This window comes from Papio anubis, chromosome 4 (assembly GCF_008728515.1).
Source record: "Papio anubis isolate 15944 chromosome 4, Panubis1.0, whole genome shotgun sequence".
NCBI classification, from domain to species: Eukaryota; Metazoa; Chordata; class Mammalia; order Primates; family Cercopithecidae; genus Papio; species Papio anubis.
Genome location: NC_044979.1, coordinates 109,866,665 through 109,886,090, shown reverse-complemented (window position 1 = coordinate 109,886,090; position 19,426 = coordinate 109,866,665). Strand labels below are relative to the sequence as shown.

At 45.9% G+C, this 19,426-nt stretch overlaps 1 protein-coding gene and 1 pseudogene across 6 annotated transcripts in view; both read right to left on the bottom strand.

The window, feature by feature from the left end:
• SUGCT (succinyl-CoA:glutarate-CoA transferase) overlaps positions 1 to 19,426 on the bottom strand; it is a 754,504-nt gene that overhangs the window by 727,478 nt on the left and 7,600 nt on the right. The window lies entirely within an intron of this gene.
• LOC100999649 lies at positions 2,455 to 5,360 on the bottom strand (annotated as a pseudogene).

Sequence of the window (19,426 nt, the reverse complement as noted above, 5' to 3'; positions counted from 1 at the left end):
CACCTCAGAGGTGGTGAGGGGGTAGGGGGGTAGTTAAAATAGGAGTACAGAGTGAGCAGGTCTCTGGGACTCCAATTCCTCCTTTGAATATAGCCCATTTGCTCTTACATATTGGGCTCCCAAGTGTAGTTTTTTTTTTTTTTTTTTTAAGACAAGGCACTAAAAATATTCTTCTTTTATTTTGAGGCGGAGTCTCACTGTTGCCCAGGCTGGAGTGCAGTGACACGATCTCGGCTCACTGCAAGCTCTGCCTTCAGGGTTCACGCCATTCTCCTGCCTCAGCCTCCCCAGTAGCTGGGACTACAGGCGCCCGCCACCACACCAGGATAATTTTTTGTATTTTTAGTAGAGAGGGGGTTTCACTGTGTTAGCCAGGATGGTCTCGATCTGACCCCGTGATCTGCCCACCTCGGCCTCCCAAAGTGCTGGGATTACAGGCATAAGCCACCGCGCCCAGTCGGCACTAAAACTCTTAGGTATCCTAGGCCAGGCACGGTGGTTCACGCCTGTAATCCCAACACTTTCGGAGGCTGAGGCAGGTGGATCACTTCAGGTTAGGAGTTCGAGACCAGCCTGGGCCAAATGGTGAAACCCCATCCCTACAAAAAACACAAAAATTAGCCAGGCATGATGGCGCACGCCTGTAATCCCAGATACTCAGAGGCTGAGGCAGGAGAATCGCTTGAACCCAGGAGATAGAGGTTGCAGTGAGCCAAGATTACATGCTGCACGCCAGCCTGGGCTACAGAGGGAGACTCTATCGCCAAAACAAAAAAAAAAAAGAAAGAAGAAAGAAAAAAAATCTTAGGTATCCTAAGTAAAACTCCTCAGCCTTATAGAACTAGACAAGGTCCCATTTACATTTAGACTTAAATTTCCTTGACTTGTTACCCTTACTTGCATTAAAGCAGAACTTCCAAACACACTCCACCACATTATTAATAACCAGTTATTAACAATAATAACCAAGTATTTATGGGGCTCCCCAAGAGGCTTGGGTGCTCAAATGTTCCTTGATGTTTTTTTTTGTCTGATGATGTCTTCTGCATATAATGTCACTTGAAGATAGCCCCTAGCCACTGGAAGCATATTTCATAAAAGCACTGCCTTATCCAGGATCTTGTCTTCTAATGTTGGGCTTCCCTCAACAGTGCTGCAAGGATCTTTTTGTGGGAACCATACCTACGTTGCTCGCAAAAACAAGCAGTGTCCTTTCCCCTTAGCTCACAGGACAGCCACTATAAGCTCACATGCATCATCCCAGTTCTTCATTTGTCCTTTTTTTTTTTTTTTTTACTGGAAGAAAAAATTTCTTTTAATTTGCTTTGTTGGCCTCAAATACCAACGTGTCTGTTATTTTTTGTTTTTTGTTTTTTGTTTTTTTTTGAGACGGGGTCTCGCCCTGTTGCCCAGGCTGGAGTGCAGTGGTGCAAACTTGGCTCACTGCAACCTCCACCTCCTGGGTTCAAGCAATTCTCCTGTCTCAGCCTCCCAAGTAGCTGGAATTACAGGCATGCACCACTACACCCAGCTAACTTTTTTATTTTTAGTAGAGACAGGGTTTCACCATGTTGATCAGGCTGGTCTCCAATTCCTGACCTCAGGTGATCCACCTGCCTCGGCCTCCCAAAGTGATGGGATTACAGGCGTGAGCCACCGCACCCTGCCTCTGCTATTTACAAATAGTAATGCTCTATGCTACTACTAACAACAGTATTTTTGCAATCCCTTTGATAAATCCTAATCCTCTATTTTAGTTCTGAATAACAGATGCATATTAACCTGAATAACAGATGTGTATTTTAATTTTTAAGGCAGATGGTAAACTTTTCTATAGGACTTGTGAGATTTCATCTTATGGGGCAAACATTGTTCACAAAATGCAATACTTCACTTCTAGAGTTAAAGAATTTGAACAACTGAATAGCACAGATACGTAGGCAATGAAATGTGGCCTAAGATGTAATTATGTTCTCTGCCTTTCCTTTAGGCCAGAGTAGCTTTGCACTTGGCACAACAGAAAACAGCCTGTAAACCCTGAAAATAGGTCAGGTGCTGTGGTTCACACCTGTAATCCCAAAACTTTGGGAGGATTGCTTGAGTCCAGGAGTTCAAGACCAGCCTGGGCAACATGGTGAGACCCCTATCTCTACAAAAAACTATACTTTTTTTAAAAAAAATGTTTTGGCCGGGCGCGGTGGCTCAAGCCTGTAATCCCAGCACTTTGGGAGGCCGACACGGACGGATCACGAGGTCAGGAGATCGAGACCATCCTGACTAACACGGTGAAACCCCGTCTCTACTAAAAAATACAAAAAACTAGCCGGGTGAAGTGGCGGGCGCCTGTAGTCCCAGCTACTCGGGAGGCTGAGGCAGGAGAATGGCGTGAACCCGGGAGGTGGAGCTTGCAGTGAGCTGAGATCCGGCCACTGCACTCCAGCCTGGGCGACAGAGCCAGACTCCGTCTCAAAAAAAAAAAAAAAATGTTTTAAGCCTGAAAATAAAATGTTCTACACCCAAATCTCACAGCGTTTTACTAGGCGTTTCACTAGGCATCTTTAAAAGCATTGTAAGCAACATACTAATAGCCCAAAATACAAAACAGTGCCAAGGAAAAGCTCTGCTTTCTCATAAGACTCTTTCAATCTCATTACATTACATTCACATCTTTTGCCAACTAGGGTGAAGAGCTTTGAACAGGTTTAAAGAGTGCAGACTGCAATTTTGTTAATACTGTTTTGCTCTTAAAGCAAGTTCTTCATGCTGACATTTCCAGTGTTGGGAAATACGAGTATTATTAGTCATCTTCAATCTTTGCATTACCAGAGTTCCTGTTTCTCCATCTTGTTCTGAAGGATGAACAAAAGCTTGAGGTGTACACTTCAAAACATAAACTGCAGCACAAAGACCCCCAGTGTTCACCCGAACTGTATCCACTTTTCACCATACACGTCACATGCCAGATAATGCTTTGGTAAAGCATTTCACATCCTGAGTACATCGTACAGCTTGGCCTGTTGTAGGTGTACACAGACACAACTCATCTCCCGTAGGCAAGCTGGATGAAGGTTCCAGTTTCTCTTCTTGGATACCATCCTTTTTCCAAACGGCAAATCTGCTACAATAATATCCACAGAGCCAGTTCTCAATGGCAGATTGCAGATATCCCATTGAACAGCATCTATGGGCAAGCTTCCGGATGGTTAGCCTTCTTTAATTTGGCTCTTGATCAATAAAGATGTGACATTGCTTGCTGCTCTATTCACAACCAGGGGATTATTATCACCAGAATATAATGTGAAAACATTCAGTAGTCCCCTCTATTGGTATTGCCCCTGTTCCACACATTGGATCGACTATTATAACATAAGGTAGCAGACCACAGAGGCTGGATATCCCAGGGGCAAGAGTTGATAGGTCCAAAATGTGCCCATAGGTCCAAAATACTGATAGGTACAAAAGAGTCATAGGTCCAAAATATGTGATATGTCTTCAATGGAGACTCGCTTTAGTCGATGCCACGCCCACAATGATATCATGGATATTCAAAAGAATCGCAACATCCAAGTTGGTCATGTCGGCCTTCCACTTAAAATAGCCTTAAACATCACCCCCAGAATCTCTTCCAGCCTCATTTGAGGGAAAGCAAGGTTTCTCTCCTACTCTGTTGCACATGACTCTAAACTTGACACTTGATGCTGTTTCTTCTTTTTTGCTTTCATCAGTCTCATCTTTGCAAGATGCCAAATCATCACCTACTAATGTTGCTATCTCCTTTGATGGCTGGATTTTCACAATAATCTAAGATGTGTGAATCTAAAACATTGTAGTGAATGAACTCTTTTTTTAACATCTCTTTCATCTGTTTGGACTTCTTATCCATCATCAACCTTACTTTTACTTGAATTCTGAATTATCTTTTTGAGCTTTTTTTTTTTTTCTTTTTTCCCTTAAAATCAACATTAATTGGCCGGGTGCAATGGCTCACACCTGTAATCCCAGCAGTTTGGAAAACTGAGACGGGCAGATCACAAGGTCAGGAGTTCGAGACCAGCCTGGACAATATGGTGAAACCCCATCTCTACTAAAAATACAAATACAAAAATTAGCCGGGTGTGGTGGTGGGTGCTTGTAGTCCCAGCTACTCAGGAGGCTGAGGCAGGCGAATCACTTGAACCAGGGAGGTGGAGGTTGCACAGCGAGCCAAGATCATGCCACTGCACTCCAACCTGGCCGACAGAGCAAGACTCCATCTCAAAAAAAAAAAAAATCAGCATTAATTTTCCTTATAATTAAAGTGTTTGACCATGGGAGTTTTCCAGCCAAGTCTTCAAAATCCTTTAGAATTTCTTTGTTTTTCTAAACTAGTAATCTTGAAACTCCTGAACAACCACAAGTTATCAACTGATCTCAGACAATAAACCTGAGCCAAATTTTCACTGAAATGACAAAATATATCTTGCATTGGTCTCTGCTGATTATATGGTGACCCCAATTTGTCTCTCACTTCCATCCACAGCTGCTTGGTCAAAGCCGGCTCCAATAGTTGAAATCACCTTTACAAAAACTAAAACAGTGAGAAAGTTACAACAGTGAAAGGGATATGGCCTAACTGACTCCATCTTGGTTCTAACCTCCAGGCTGCCCTTGTTTATTCCTGGGCATAGGATGAACTATCTTTGGGTAGAACGTAGTTTAAAGTTGAACTTTGAAACAAAGCCAGTAAAAGTCCTTTCCCAAATCAAATCCCTTACTTGCCTGGGGACAAGATTGCCATTGTAAAACTAACAAATTAACCACAAGATTAGAAATTATGGTTTAGGAGTCACACACCCACAGGCTGCAAGATTCCGAACCTTCCCAGTTGCTCCTAGGGATAACATCACTATTGTAAAACCTAACATTGGTGCTGAAGATATTTCCTAGACCCTGTGTTCTGATGCACCAGCTGGTGCCACCCAGGCCAATAATCTGGCTCAACCTGTTCTGTGATCCCACCCAGAAACAAAAGACAGCTAGAAAAACCCACTTTGACCCCTGTGACTTCATCTCTGACCCATCCAATCAGCACTGCCTATCCTCTGGCCCCCAACCTGCCAAGTTATCCTTAGAAACTTCAGTCTCCAAATTTTCAGGGAGACTGATTGGAGTAATAAATCCCCAGTCTCTTATACAGCTGGCTATGCATGAATTAAACGGTATCTGGGTCACTGAGCACAATGAATAACTGGGCAGTTACATAGTGACTTGAGGAAGCTGAGACTCACCTCTGAGGTCACTTTCTGTCACTTGTGCAGACCTCTGGTTCTCATGCAGGTTTACAATTAGGAGCTGTTAGTGGCTTCTTGAATGTCAGACATGTTGGCAGTGCTTCCAAGATCCCTAACACTGTCTCAGGCTCTGGGATCCAAGGATGGCCTTGAAGAGAGATCTTGGAAATATCTATACTGTCCTCATGCCATGCCAGGCATACACAACAGTGTTTAACACTAATACAGTTTCTGCATCTAAGGAGCTCACAGTCACTGTGAATACAATCTTCACCTAAAAAAGGCAGCTGAAGCCAGTGAAAAGGACATGTCCAGCTGCCACATAGATGCTTTCAGCGCCAGCATTCCACTGGCCTCATGTGCTCAGGTCACATGACTGGAAGCCACCTCCAGTTCTTAACTTTTCTACCTCTAGGTAATCCAAGATAAAACTTTGTTGTTTTGTTTTGTTTTGCTTTGGTTTTTGAGACAGAATCTCACTCTATCGCCTGACTGGAGTGCAGGGATGCGATAACAGCTCACCGCAACCTCTGCCTCCCGGGTTCAAGTGATTCTTCTGCCTCAGCCTCCCGAGTAGCTGGGACTACAGGTGTGCGCCACAACGCCCAGCTATTTTTGTGTGTGTGTAATTTGGTAGAGACAGGGTTTCACCATGTTGGCCAGGTCGATCTCCTGACCTTGCAATCCACCTACCTCAGCCTCCCAAAGTGCTGGAATTACAGGCGTAAACCACTGTGCCCGGCCCAAGATAAAACTTTCTCCCTGTCTCTTCATCTCTTTTTCCCTGAACTCATCATCATATAAATGGTAATTCCCTGGCTAAGGCCTAGGAATGTAACTGCCCAAGGGGTTCACCTTGCCCACTGCCTAGATAGAGCCAATCATCAAGACAGGGGAATTGCAATCCAGAAAGAGTAATTCACGCAGAGCTGGCTTAGCGAAGACCAGAGTTTTATTATTACTCAAATCAGTCTCCCCAGCATTCAGAGAGCAGAGTTTTGTTGTTGTTGTTGTTTGTTTGTGTGTGTGTGTGTGTGTGTGTGAGTATTTTCGCTTTTGTTCCCTAGGCTAGAGTGCAATGGCTGATCACGACTCAATGCAACGTTCACAACCTGGGTTCAAGCGATTCTCCTGCCTTGGCCTCCCGAGTAGCTGGGATAACAGGCGCCCACCACCTCGCCCAGCTAATGTTTTTGTATTTTTAGTAGAGATGTGGTTTCACTATGGTGGCCAGGCTGGTCTTAAACTCCTGGCCTCAAGTGATCCACCTGCCTCAGTCTCCCAAAGTGCTGGGGTTACAGGCGGGAGCCACCTTGCCTGGTCCAGCAAGCAGAGGTTTTAAGGATAACTTGATGAGGATCGGGGGAGCCAGTGAGCCAGGAGTGCTGATTGGTCAGAATGAAGTCCTAGGGAGTCAGAGCTGTCTTCTTGATCAGTCAGTTCCTGGATGGGGGCCATAAGATCAGATGAGCCAGTTTATTAATCTGGGTGAGGCCACCTGATCCATCAAGTGTAGGGTCTGCAAAATATCTCAAGCACTGATCTTAGGAGCAGTTCTGGGAGTGTCAGAATCTTGCAGCCTCCAGCCGCATGACTCCTAAACCATAATTATTTTTATGAGGCAGGGTCTCAATCTGTCGCCCAGGTTGGAGTGCAGCAGCACGATCTTGGCTCACTGCAACCTCCACCTCTTGGGTTCAAGCCGTTCTCCCACCTCAACCTCCCGAGTAGCTGGGAGTACAGGCATGAACCAGCACACCCTGCTAATTTTTGTATTTGTTTGTTTGTTTGTTTTGAGATGGAGTTTCGCTCTTGTTGCCCAGGCTGGAGTGCACTGGCGCAATCTCAGCTCACTGCAACCTCCAACTCCTGAGTTCAAGCAATTCTCCTGCCTCAGCCTCCTGAACACCTAGGATTACAGGTGCCTGCCACCATGCCTGGCTAATTTTTTGTATTTTTAGTAGAGATAGGGTTTCACCATGATGGCCGGGTTGGTCACAAACTCCTGACCTCAGGTGATCCACCTGCCTCGGCCTCCCAAAATGCTAAGATTACAGGCGTGAGCTACCGCGTCTGGCCAATTTTTATATTTTTAGTAGAGACAGGGTTTCATTATGTTGGCCAGGCTGGTCTTGAAATCCTGGTCTCAAGTGATCCACTCGCCTCCCAAAGTGCTGGGATTATGCGCATGAGCCACTGCGCCCGGCCCTAAGCCATAATTTCTAATCTTGTGGCTAATGCTAGTCCTACAAAGGCAATCTAGTCCCCAGACAAGAAGGAGGTCTGCTTTGGGAAAGGGCTGTTACAGTCTTTGTTTAAACTATAAGCTATAAACTAAGTTTCTCCTAAAGTTAGTTCAGCCTACGCCCAGGAATGAACAAGGACAGCTTGGAGGCAAGAAGCAAGATGGAGTCAGTAAGGTTAGATCTCTTTCACTGTCTCAGTCACAATTTTGCAAAGGCAGTTTCAGGAAGACCCTAGCTACATTTATAAAAATCCAGTATTTAAGGTTATATCTCCAAATCTTTAAATCTAAAATAAGCTACATGCTTATTAATCTGTTGCACTTTTCAAAGAATGGACTGTGTTGGGATTCAAAAATTGAGACCCCAAAATTCGGCATATTGACATGCTAAACTGAAGGAGAAACCTCAAGGACTCTCCAAGGTTCCCACCCCTACCATTGCTTCTAAAGAAGTTTAAGATTTTTATCTGCCTAAACTCCAGGGTCACCCACCAAAAAACAACTGGTTTTTCTTCCCCTCCCTGGAAGACCAAGAATGTAATCAGACCTGAACAGGCCCTTTCAGAAGATAAAGCCTGTCTCTCAGACTCATTCAAATTCTAAAGAGAACTAGTTAATTCTAAAGAGAACGAGTTAATCGCTATCCTCATCCATTCATTCTCCCTAGCAATCCTTTATTTCCCCCAACAGAGTTCCTCTTCTCTCACGGTTTCCATAACCTCTTTCATCAGAATCCAATCCCCTATTCTTTCTGTAACCTCAAGATGGTGTGGTGTAGGAGCTCTTAAACCTTATCATGGGGATGGGTCTTCATTCTTTTTTTTTTTTAGGCGAAGTTTTGCTCTTGTTGCCTAGGCTATAGTGCAATGGTGCCATCTCAGCTCACAGCAATCTCCGCCTCCCGGGTTCAAGTGATTTTCCTGCCTCAGCCTCCTGAGTAGCTGCGATTACAGGCATGTGCCAGCATACCCGGCTAATTTTGTATTTTTAGTAGAGATGGGGCTTCTCCAGGTTGGTCAGACTGGTCTTGAACTCCCGACCTCTGGTCATCCACCCACCTCAGCCTCCCCAGGTGCTGGGATTACAAACATGAGCCACCGTGCCCAGCCAGGTCTTACATTCCCACAGCTGATAGTCAATTCACATTTCTTGGGAAACATAGTTGCCTGTGTTAGATAGGAGTTCTAAATTTCTTTTCAAATAATTAGTATGTTAGTATTGTTAGGCAGGAATCTAGACCCAACATGGCGGCTTACCCGGAGTAGCAGGCCTTTTGTTAAAGACTCCCTTCACCCTTGTACACACCCGCAGACTTACATGTGTCAGAGTTCTGGCTGGGCAGTCACACTCCCCCATGACCTGCAGCTCACCTGCATTCCACAAGTTCCTAAACAGCAGTTTCGGTTGACAGTTTCCAAAGACCCCGTCCTCATGACCCTTACTCAACTCCTGCCCTAGTAGTTTCAAGACCCCCCAGGCCCTGTTTGCACAACCAGCTTCCCTACCTCTCGGGCTATAAGAAGCCCCTACCCTCCTCCCTCAGCGCGACTTCCTCAGCTCACACCTTTAGACCGAGGAACCTTGCCCGCAAGCCCTAATAAAAGCTATTCTCACTGCCATTTGCCTTGTGTCTTTGTTCCCAGTCCGGCTGCAGCCTCAGTTTACCTTTACATTTGGTGCCAAAACCCAGGAGGAGACCCCCTCCCCGGACACCTGCCGGGTCGGGCAGGCTCTCCTCTCCCTGAGCCGGGATCCCCTCCTCAAGCCTGGAGCCGTCTCACCAAATTTGACTCAATTCGATCACTACTGGGTAAGTTTCCCCCCGTCCTGAAGGCTCCCTCCGGGAGTCCCTGTCCAAAATGCGGGGCCACGTCAAGGGCTCTCTCTGGTCAGCTGTGACCTCGGCACCGGGGACTAGGAGACATCCAACCTCCCCGGAAGCCACCTCCGGACTGCCCGCCTTGAGACCATGGGAACTACCCAGTCCAAACCAAACCAAAAATCTCCTCTGGGGTGCCTCTTGGTGAATCTCCAGACGTTAAGTCTCAGCCAAGACATAAAACGAAAGTGGCTCATTTTCTTCTGCACAATAGCATGGCCGCAATATAAATTGGATAATCAGTCTCAGTGGCCTGCAGAAGGCACTCTAGACTTTAACATTCTCACAGATTTGACCAACTTCTGCAAGAGACTAGGCAAATGGTCTGAGATACCCTATGTTCAGGCCTTTTGGGACTTGCGTTCTCGCCCAGATCTCTGTGCCCAATGCTCATTAGCTCAAGTTCTGCTCGCAAAGTCTCTTCCCTTGAGCAAGGAGAGAGATGGTTCCTCCTCTTTTTCTGAGCCTCCTGACACCCTATCCCGGCCACCCCTCCAGTCTCCTGCCCAACCTCCTCCTTACCCTGACCCACCGTTATCCCCATCCTCGTCAATGCCTCCCCACCCTTCCCCCACTCCTGTGCCCTTACCAAACCCGACAGATTCTGTCTCCCCTACCTCCACCTCCTCCCCTTCCTCGCCTGTCTCAGCCCATACTCGGTCCAGGACCGACCTCCTGTGTCCCTTACGAGAGGTGGCAGGCGCCGAAGGAGTAGTCCGGGTCCATGTGCCGTTTTCATTGGCAGACTTGTCTAAGGTTGAGGAACGTGCAGGCTCCTTTTCGGCCAATCCTACTCGTTATATCAAAGAGTTTAGGTATCTATGCCAGGCATATGATCTCACCTGGCACGACCTTCATGTCGTTATGACCTCAACCGTGTCTCCTGAGGAGCAGGAACACATCCTAGCAGCAGCCAGGCAGCATACTAACCAGGTTCATTTAACTGACCCTGCCATGCCAGTCGGCACCGAGGCAGTGCCCTCGGCTGAGCCCGACTGGGACTACCAGGTAGGGCAGGCAGGCCGCCGTCGCTGAGACATGATGGTTCAGTGCCTTCTTGCCGGCATGCAGGCAGCCTCTAACAAATCAGTCAACTTTAACAAACTAAAGGAGGTAGTCCAAGGCGCAGATGAAAATCCAGCTGTTTTCTTAACCGACTGACAGAGGCACTTATTCAGTATACCCGCCTTGACCCTGCCTCCTCTGCAGGAGGAGCCATCTTAGCGTCATACTTTATTTCTCAGTCGGCCCCCAATATCCAAAAAAAGTTTAAAAAGGCAGAGGACGGCCCTCAAACTCCCATCCAGGACTTAGTCAAACTGGCCTTCAAGGTCTACAACTCCAGGGAGGAAGCAGCTGAGGCCCAACGACAGGCCAGGCTAAAACAGAAGGTACAACTCCAAACCCAGGCCTTGGTAGCAGCCCTGAGACCGGCCGGCTCTAGGAGCTCCCAGAAAAGAGGTACTACCCAAGCACCACCTGGTGCCTGCTTCAAGTGCGGCAACGACAGCCACTGGGCCAAGCAGTGCCCCAACCCAAAGGAGCCAACCCACCCCTGTCCGAACTGTCGGCAGATGGGCCACTGGAAGTCAGACTGCCCCGACCTAAGGACGGTCGCTGCGCCTCCAAGTGACGACCCTCCTCCAGGTATTGGAGGCGCCTTCCAGCTCCTCGACACTGACGAAGATTGAAGAGGCCCAGACTCAGGGACCCCTCTCACTCTCACGGAGCCCAGGGTTATGCTCCAGGTAGCGGGTAAGTCCATATCCTTCCTTATGGATACGGGGGCTACCTACTCTGTTTTGCCTTCCTTCAGTGGCCCCAGCCACCCCTCCGCTGTCACAGTCATGGGAATTGACGGCACTCCCTCCGCCTACCGCCAGACTCCTCCTCTGTCTTGCCGCCTGGATGTCTCCCTCTTCTCGCACTCATTTCTTATCATTCTTTCGTGCCCAGTCCCCTTGTTAGGACAAGATCTCCTCTCCAAGCTAGGGGCCTCAGTTCACTTCCGACCCAACCCCTCCCCACACCTCGCGTTCCTCTTCCCCCTTCTCTCACCTGACAAACCCCGCCAGGCTGACCTCCCACTCCCGTTTCCAGTCCCCATTAACCCTAAGGTGTGGGATACCTCCACCCCAATCATTGCCCAGCACCACACTCCGGTCCGCATCCGGCTAAAAGACCCTTCCAAGTTCCCTTCTAGATCCCAGTTCCCTATCTCCCTTGAACATCGACAGGGATTAAAACCTATCATTACATGCCTGCTCCAACAGCACATGCTAGTTCCAGCCAACTCACCATGCAAAACTCCTATCCTGCCTGTACGGAAAAGCTCTGGGGCCTATCGTCTTTTGCAGGACCTACGCCTCATCAATGAGGCAGTAGTCCCTACCTTTCCAGTTGTTCCTAATCCATATACGCTCCTCTTGCGTGTTCCCCCTGACACCACCCATTTCACTGTCCTTGACCTGAAGGATGCCTTCTTTACCATCCCTCTACACCCAGACTGCCACTTTCTGTTTGCCTTCACATGGGAAGACCCAGACACTCATGTTTCTTCCCAGTTGACCTGGACTGTCTTGCCTCAAGGGTTTCGAGATAGCCCCCATTTTTTCGGTCAGGCACTGGCACAGGACATCCTCCTCTGCCCCCTAACCCATAGCACCCTTCTACAATATGTAGATGATCTATTACTATGTAGTCCTTCCTGGGAGTGCTCCCTTACAGACACTGCTACACTTCTAAATTTTCTAGGTGACCAAGGTTACTAGGTTACCCCAGGTAAGGCTCAACTTTGCACCCCTTCTGTCACCTACCTAGGCATACTACTCACACCCACTACAAAAAGCCTTATGGCAGATAGAATAAGCCTCATTAAAACTCTCCAGCCTCCTCAGGATGCGGAAGAGATCTTGTCCTTCCTAGGACTGGTGGGCACAGTGAGCCTTATCCCGTGGCCCGATTCAGGATCTTTAAGGCCTACATCAAGGTCATAAGCAGCCTCTCAGCCTGGCCTCTGACATCAGACAACAGGAGGAAGCCATCTCAGCTCTAGCCCAGGCAGCAAGCCCCAGGACAGCAGCAACCTTTTTCCTGGCTAACCTTAGTCAGGGAAGGGGCTCAAGTGGTACACATGGCCGAGGTACACAACATCTCTTTGTTTCTTGTGTGCAGCCTTGAATAAGCCCCCACTGGTTGCGGTACCTTTACCCAGACCTTTTAACTCCTCTAACCTAACCGCCTCCTTTCCCCTTCCTGGCCGAACACTACATCAATAAGTCAGGACTAGTAGAAACCAATCTCCTCACTCTAGAAAAGATTCAGGAAAGACTCCACCAGAAAAACCTCAGATCAAGGCCCTCACTTAGGTGGTGGCAGTCGTCTGTGGCCGGTTAAGTCCTACCCTTTCTAAGGCCCTTAGTAATCACTGGCTTCTTGCTACTCATAGCTCCCTGTGTCCTCTGCTTCATACAGGACCGCATGAAAGAAGTCTCCCAGGTCACTTTCAATCAGATGCTGCTCCACCCCATACCCAAGTTCCGACCTCCAAAGAACCCCACGATGACCCATACCAGCAGGAAGCAGCCAGATGAACACGTCGCCCCATTTTCTTATTGGAAAGAGGTCGGAATGTTAGGCAGGAATCTAGACCCAACATGGCAGCTTACCCGGCATAGCAGGCCTTTTGTTAAAGACTCCCTTCACCCTTGTACACACCCGCAGACTTATATGCGTCAGAGTTCTGGCTGGGCAGTCACACTCCCCCATGACCTGCAGCTCACCTGCATTCCACAAGTTCCTAAACAGCAGTTTCGGTTGAGTTTCCAAAGACCCCGTCCTCATGACCCTTACTCAACTCCTACCCTAGTAGTTTCAAGACCCCCCAGGTCCTATTTGCACAACCAGCTTCCCTACCTCTCAGGCTATAAGAAGCCCCTACCCTCCTCCCTCAGCGCGACTTCCTCAGCCCACACCTTTGAACCGAGGAACCTCACCCGCAAGCCCCAATAAAAGCTATTCTCACTGCCATTTGCCTTGTGTCTTCGTTCCCAGTTCGGCTCCAGCCTCAGTTTACCTTTACAAGTGTGTTCAATTCTTTGCCTTCTACTTTTAAACTTAACTTCTTCATAAAGCAACATTTTTCGATTATCTTCTCCACCCTGACTCATTCCGATTACCTGATTACCTACTCTACCCTGACTCCAATTTCCTGCTCTCTCATAATCATTTTTCCCACCAAACCACTCACACTGTCACTCTCTTTAAATTAGCCAATCAGAGTTAGTTTAGCCTGCGTGGTCTAACCCTAGCCAATAGGGGAATGACACAGCAGCAGGGGCCATGTGCATCAGGAATAAGAACCCCTTCCCCTCCCTTGTCCAAGTGTGTGCTCACCATTGCTCCATCTGAAAGGGCACACCATTCTATAGAAGTACATTGCCTTGCTGAGAATTAAAAAGAAAATTTTATATTTGAGTGCTATTTCTTTTGCGGCACCGAAACTTTATTTATAACAATTTGGGGGCTCTCCCTTGATTACATTCCCCTCCGGGGGCGGTCTCTGGTTTTCCCTCATGAGGAGGTCCACCCTGCCCCCTTGTGGTGGCCTCAAGGGTGAGAAATCAGGACCCACCCGGTGCGACGAATTTCTCAGCAACGCTGACAGACACTGGCCAGTAACCTAGCTGAAAGGATCCTCACATACTGTGGCGATGTCTCTGTGTAAAGACCAAGGAAGAAGAAGCCGCAGGAGCTGGTAAAGTATTTCCTTGGTGGTTGGAACTAAGGAAAAAGCTGCAGGGTGGTAAAGCATTCCTTGGTTAGGACATACCAAGGAGAGAGAAATCACAGGGACAGTAAAGCATTCCTTAGTTGGGACTAGGGAAAGAAAGCCGTGGGATGTGGTTTAGTATTCCTTAGTAGAGATGTCTTGGAGGCTAAAAAGAGGTGAGAAATCCTCATTGAGGTGGGGGCTCAACCTCAGAAGGAAGTGAGAAATCCCCACGATGGGGGGGTTGAACCTCAAAAAGAGGTGAGAAATCCCCATGCGGGGGATTGAACCTCACACAAACCTCCAGTAGTAACAAAAATATTCAGAACCCCCCTCTCCTTTCTTCTCTGGGGAAGAAAGAGTGGCTCCACTCCTGCTGGTCCCTCCCCTAGCGGAAGGGGAAGGAGGGGGAGAACATCAGCATGGCTGGCAGAGGGAGGGAAAGACCAGCATAGAGGAAACAGGGGGAGAGAGAGAGAGCGAGAAAGAGGAAAGAGAGAGAGAAGCAGAGAGAGAGAGGAAGAGACAGAAAAATAGTCACAGAGAGAGAGAGGAAGAGACAGAGAGAGAAAGAGACAGAAAGTCAAAGAGAGGAAGAAAGAAAGAGAGAGAGAGAAGTAGTAAAAACAGTGTACCTTATTCCTTTAAAAGCCAAGGTAAATTTAAAACCTATAATTGAAGGTCTTCTCTGTGACCCTGTAACACTCCAATACCACCTTGTTGTCTGTTGGGAACAGGCCCCAAAATCTGGCCATGAACTGGCCGCAAAACTAGCCATAAATAAAATCTCTGCAACACTGACATGCTGGTGATGGCCTTGACGCCCACGCTGGAAGGTTGTCGGTTTACCGCAATGAGTGCAAGGAACACCTGGCCACCCTTTGTTTCCCATAAGGAATACTTTTTGGAAATCTTATGAGTGACTTGCTGTCAATAAATATGTGGATAAATCTCTGTTCAAGGCTCTCAGCGCTGAAGGTTGTGACACCCTTGATTTCCCACTCCACACTCTATATTTCTATGTGTGTGTCTTTACTTCCTCTAGTGCCACTGGGTTAGGGTCTCCAAGACCCAGCTGGTCTCAGCAGTTGTCAGTGTAAATAAGGGCGTAGCCTGAAAGCACTAAGGCCACTGACAACCTGAGGCCACTGATTAGCCTTCTTAATCAAAAATCCTTAACCCAGTAACATGCGGATGGCCCAAATGCATTCAATCTGTAGCGGCAACTGCTTTGCTAGCAGAAGAAAATAGAAAAATAACTTTCAGAGGAAACCTCATTGTGAGCACACCTCATCAGGTCAGAAATATACTAAGTCCAAAAAAAAAAAAAAGCAAAAAAGGTAGCTTACTGACTCAAGAACCTTAAAGTATGAGGCTGTTCTGTTAGAAAAAGATGATTTAACATCAACCACCGAAAATTCCCTTAACCCAGCAGGTTTCCTAACAGGGAATCTAAATCTTAATTAGAATACAAAGGTCCGACCAGACCTAGGAGGAACTCCCTTCAGGACAGGAGGATAGATGGTTCCTCCCCACAGTGATTGAGGGAAAAAGATACAATGGGTATTCAGTAAGTGATAAGGAAACTCTAGTAGAAGCAGAGTTAGGAAAATTGTCTAATAATTGGTCTGCTCAAACATGCGAGCTGTTTGCACTCAGCCAAGCCTTAAAGTACTTATAGAATCAGGAAGGAACCATCTATACCAATTGTAAGTTAATACGGACTGAACTGGGTCTTATTAATAGCAAAGAATAATTGAAATCCCAAACTTACAAGGTTTTCAACAAAACTAAAGTTTGCTGAAAGTTAACAGTGTCACATGTATTATCCTAACTTCTAATCTTCTGGCCTTAGGCAGTCTAGTCCACAGACATGAAGGAAGTTGCTTTGGAAAAGAATGGTTATCATCTTTGAGGAAAAAAAAGAAAAAAGTAGGGGGAAGAATTTATGTAAAAAGGAATGCTATATGGTAAATGCTTGTCCTAAAATAAATTAACTGGTTGTTTAAAGGAAGAATAATTGAAAGCCCAAAATTACAAGGTTTTCAACAAAAGTAAAGTTTGCTAAAAGTTTGCAACTGAGGCATATCTAAGAATTGTCTATGAAAGTTGTGAAAAAAAGTTATAAAAGGAAATTTATGCAAGAAATGTTGTATAATTTAAAAGTAATTAGGCCTCCTGAATGTAAAACTATTGAAGAAACAGTTTATGTGCAAGGTGTGTAAGCAAAGTAAATATACTTTTGATAAAAGGATTATAATGAGGCATAACAATGTGGATTTTTACCTACATTAAAAGGTTAAAAATTTTTTTTTGTTTAAAAGGTTTAAGCAAGTTTCGAAACATTAATTTTAAAGGAAATTCTGTGTGTAAACATATTGGCTAAAGTTAAAGGGGTATCATCCAGTTTTTCTGTGAACTGGACATTAAAATTAAAGCACAACAGGTTTTTCTTAAAGCACGAATCTGCTCTTTAACAAAAATTATACAAGGTTAAAAAGAGTATAAAAATCTTACTTTATGGTCAGACATTAAAAATTGGATAAATGTGTCTACAAGGTTTTATTAAAATTAAGTTTATCATTAATAGCACACTAATTTAAAGGTGAAATTTAGCTTATCTGGTATAAAAATCATACAGGAAGCATTGTCAAATATAAAACAGTGTCTGGCTTTCTTTGGTCTAAAAACTAATAAAAATAGGTGCTAAAGGAAATTTCTCAGTAAGAAGACACCAAGGACTATAAAGTCCACTGCTGATGTCCCCACATTAAAAAACAAAAGATCAGTTTCTTAGAAATTATATACTTGGTTTACCTTCCAATTTCCTTTCCCTCAAAACTAAAAGTCTTCTAGCACAGGTACCATGCCTAGAATTTCCGTCAAACTAGCACTAGCCTAAGGATCACCTTCTCATCAAAGGAAAACTCCAGCCAGTCTGGGAAGGACCCTACCTTCTGCTGCTAACCACTGAGACTGCTGTTTGTACAATGGAAAGGGGATGGAGTCATCACACCAAAAGCACCACCCCCTCCAGAGTCATGGGTCATAGTCCCGGGGGAAAACCCTACCAAACCAAAGCAAAGAAAAATTTAACTCTCTTTCATCTATTCTATTACTCTTTCATCTTTCTTCACTCTATTGCTGACTACCTAGTTATTAATATAACCAAGTCAATTCCTCTTCAAACTACTGCATTTGATGCTTGCCTTGTTATACCCTGTGGGGACTTGCCAAGTCAAAGACAGCTCTCTACTTCAGAAAAGTACCTCTGTCCCTCCTGACTCTCCTGAGACTAGACATTAGTGAATTGGGACCATTCAATCCGGGGAGATTTCGATAAAGACCCCAGTGTCAACCAGGAGTCTTGCCCTGCGACATAGAGCTTTTGCACTGTTGTTTCTCCAACATTCTATGGACCACTAAAGAGCAAGGATGGACTGCTCCAACAGGTTTTTGTAATTTCCTAAAACCATACATTCATTTTACTATAGGGACAGCCAACCCCCAACTGGGGATCAGCTAAACCACTGCAATCCAATACAGGTTATTATCTCAAACCCTCAAAGTTCTTCCCCTTTTCTAAGCCGGTTCCCTTCTTTAAGCCAGTTTTAAGGTATGGGGGCTGAGGTTTCAGGACAGACCCTATGGGATTCTTTGAAATACGTTCCTTTGATCCCCCACCGCCTATTACCTTACTCTAAGCCTTCTTCCAAAACCTCTCACAACTGAACAATTGCCCCTCCTCCATCTAACGATAAGACCAAGATAGCTATCGTAGAAGGTAAAGATTTAAAACAAACTTTGGCAATTAAGAAAGGATACCAAGATGCAAACGCCTGGTTAGAATGGATCAAGTATTCCAACTGCACGTTAAACAAAAGCAATTGTTATGCTTGTGCGCATGGCAAGCCAGAGCCCCAGACTGTCCCCTTTCCATTAGGGTGGTCGTCCAGTCAACCGGGCATGGGCTCCCTGGTAGCTCTTTTCCAGGATTCTACAGCCTGGAGTAACAAGTTGTGCCACGCTCTCTCTCTGCTATATCCCAAAGTCCGTCATGCTGCAGGTCAGCCCCCGAGGGCCATCCAGCCTCTATCTTCCAAAACCAATTTTACCTTGTGTCTCCAACGACAAGGGGAAATATCAGGCATTCCTTGGAGACTTAACAGGATTCAGTGAAGTCTTGCACTTCCAAGAGCTGACCCATCAGTCTGCCCTTATTCATCCCTGAGCGGATGTATGGTGGGATTGTGGAGGACCTGTACTGGACACTCTGCCAAATAATTAGAGCAGTACTTATGCTCTAGTCCAATTGACTATCCCTTTTACTCTGGCCTTTCATCAACCAGAGGAAGGAAAAACCACACATCATAAAGCAAGAGAAGCCTCTTATGGGTCTTTCGACTCTCATGTCTATTTAAATGCAACTGGAGTCCCACAGGGAATACCAGATCAATTTAAACCCTGAAATCAAACAGCTGCAGGATTTGAGTCAATATTTTGGTGGGTGACAATTAATAAAAATGTAGATTAGATAAACTGCATCTATTACAACCAACAGCAATTTATTAACTACACTAGAGATGCTGTTAAAGGAACAGCTGAGCAATTGGGGCTACTAGCCAGATGGCTTGGGAAAATAGGATAGCCTTAGACATGATATTAGCAGAAAGAGGAGGAGTTTGCGTCATGATTAAAACTCAGTGTTGTACCTTCATCCAAAACAACACTGTCCCTGATGGAAGTATAACAAAAGCATTGCAAAGTCTGACTGCTGTGTCCAATGAGTTAGCCAACAACTCAGGGGTAAATGACCCCTTTACACGATGGCTAGAAAAGTGGTTCAGTAAATGGAAAAGAAGAATAGCCTCAATTCTTACTTCCCTCGAGCCCTAATGGGTGTACTTATTCTTGTCGGGTGCTGTATCACACCATGCATCCATGGGTTGGTGCAGAGGTTCATAAAAACAGCACTTACTAAAACCTCCCTTAACCATTCCTCTGCCTTATCCAGAGAAGCTTTTTCTTTTGGAAAAATCAAGCAAAACAAGTAAGCCAAGACATATTAAAGAAGTTTGAAGAGAAAGAGCTGTAAGGAAATGCAAGAGGAGGGAATGTTAGATATGAGTTCTAAATTCCTCTTCAAAGAATCGGTATGTCAGTATGTTCAATTCTTTGCTTTCTACTTTTAAACTTAACTTCCTCATAAAGCAACCTTTTTCAATGACCTGCTCCACACTGACTCATTCCAACTACCTGCT